This window comes from Natator depressus, chromosome 8, assembly GCF_965152275.1.
Source record: "Natator depressus isolate rNatDep1 chromosome 8, rNatDep2.hap1, whole genome shotgun sequence".
Taxonomy (NCBI): domain Eukaryota; kingdom Metazoa; phylum Chordata; order Testudines; family Cheloniidae; genus Natator; species Natator depressus.
In genome coordinates this window covers 64745822-64748440 of record NC_134241.1, presented here as the reverse complement: position 1 = coordinate 64748440, position 2619 = coordinate 64745822, and positions in this window count along the sequence as shown.

Here is a 2619-nt window from a genome sequence, read left to right as displayed (position 1 = left end):
TGTGTCTCTTTAGTGAATTTGTGTTTCTTTTAAGCAAAATATTTGTACACAACTAATTCTAGACCTAATCTTGCACTGCTAAAGTTTTAACATTGACTTCAGTGGGAGCCTGATCAGGGCCGAAGAGAAAAAACACTTTAAGCTAGAAAAGGAACTGGGGCAAGGTGTGTTTGATCTCAGTACTGCGATTCTACTGACAAATCATAGTGTACCACTATTCCTCATGTTCTTGAAATGGCAGGCAAAATAATTTTTTTAGTAGCAGCAACATCTGTCTCTTTGGCAGAGTCCTCTGGCAGTTGTGTTGGAAGCTCTGGCCTTGTCATGTATTTACATTACTGACAGGTTAGTCTGAGCTCTGCTGTCCTGTTAATTGATTCTCTTTTGTCTTTGTAGGTAACACTGAATATCAAACTGCTATTCGAAGACTAAGAATGCTGTTAAAGAATACATATAAAACCATGTATCTATAAATATGCTATTTTGAAAAGAGATTTATCTTACCCACTCTTTCAAGTCGTGTGTATTGCATTCAGCATGTGCATCTACACCATGTTCATCATGATATCTGAGGTTTCATACATGCAAATTTATATTCCTTTCTGCATCAAATTTTCTTTGGCCTTATCTTCAATATTTTTTAACTCCTGCTTGAGTAACTGACTTTTCTTTGACTAGGACTTAATTTCCAATGCAATGGGATTATCATAAAAACAATTTTAAAATAATCAGGATGGGCATATCAATATTTATTGAAATACTGAAAAAAATCCATTGGTGATGCATAACTCCTGGCAAGAACTGACATGACAATAGGTATTTCACTGATACAGTAAGAGAACTTCAACTTCAACAAGTAACTAACTGCACATTCTAAAAGTTGCATGGATTCAAATCCGAGGCAGCCGCAGAATGTCTGTAATACAAATATTCAGACATTACAGATCATCTGCTTACAAATACAGAACTATAATAAACCAGGCAAAGCCAAAACCTTTGTATTTCAGTCTGCTTTTACTAATATGTCCTGCAATCAATAAGGCAGTCACAAGTAAATGTCTGGTTACAAAGTGGTTAACAATTAACTTAGGGAGATTTTTGTTTAAAAACTTTGGGCAATCTGGAGGGATTCTTGGAACCACAGATACTGCTAATATATGTTACAGTTTATCTGAAACTGTTTCCATTAAATTGTATGCAAATTGTTGCTTGTCTTTTACATCCTTATATTAGTACTCTTGTCCTGTACATAGATAATGGTGCTGTGCATACAGTTAGCAACACATTTTTATTTATTTTTTAAGCTTTAATATTCAGTGAGGTTCACTGTAGAGTTTCCATAAAAACAAATCAAGAATTTACAGAATATGAACACTTGAAAAAGAAAAAAGAAATATTATACCCATGTTGTACATATGTGACCACAGCAACTTCACTACCACCCTCAAATGCCATTCACATCTTACTTTCTATAAGTTTTTAGTTGTTTTGTTTTTTTTCAAGTGATACTTCCATTCCTATTGATTATACAAGATACTCAGGTGAAATATTTTCATATTAACATTTGATCTGTAAAACAGCGTGAGTGGTGTTCCATGATGTGAGACAGACATCTATGTGCTGCTGACACTAGGCTTAGCTAGGTTTGTACCCTACACATGGACAGAATATTAGAGATTATTAATACAGGTGATTAAAATAATCTGTTTTATACTAATGCAGAAATAACTGATGTCTTTGGTATACAATGTACAATGTTTGGAAAAGAATTTAAGATAAGAATGCACCTTGTTAAATTCACATAAACCAGAAGAAGCTACAAGTCACATAATTTACAATAGATTTAAATAAACTACATTTAGGATTATGAAGATTTACAGACATTTATCAAGTGAATGGTTTTAATTTGTAAAGACCCTTGTATGTCCCTGAACTATGTTCCACTAACTTGAAGACATGCTACAGTAAACACATATATTTGGCTTCTTCATTCTGGCTATATCTTATATAAAGATGAAACCAAGGACCAATAAATTAGCATCATAATTGTCTACAGTGGAAACTATGATATACAATATAAATAAACTATTCAAAAGCCAGCAACCTTCATGAAAAAAAATTAAGGGATTAGGAGTTTATACAGTTTCTACAAGTGATTGTGCAGCCGATAATCTCAAAAAATTAAAGTTTTAAATGAGATTCCCTTTTTGATTTTAGTGTCTCACGACATACAGTAATTCAGTACTGGTAAAATAATTACCAATCAGAAAGCAACACTAAGGGAATCACTTCTTTGCAATCTTATCACAGATTTTTTTCCCACAGGACCTAAAGAATGTAAACACTAGGGTTCTTTTTAATGTAAAGTATTAATACTCTTATTTTAAACATATGTTGATCCACATTTGCCCAGTTACCTTTTAGGATAATGAAATAAGGCAAGACTTTCATAACTGTGGCACTACATGTTATAATACTGATATCTTCATTTGGATAGAGATGTAATTATTTGTCCTTCTCCAATATTTGTTCTGCAGCAGACTTTGGTCTACATAGACATGGCAGTATCACTCTTCTTTACCCATGTAGAATATTTTAATTACCTAACTTTTTTAAAAA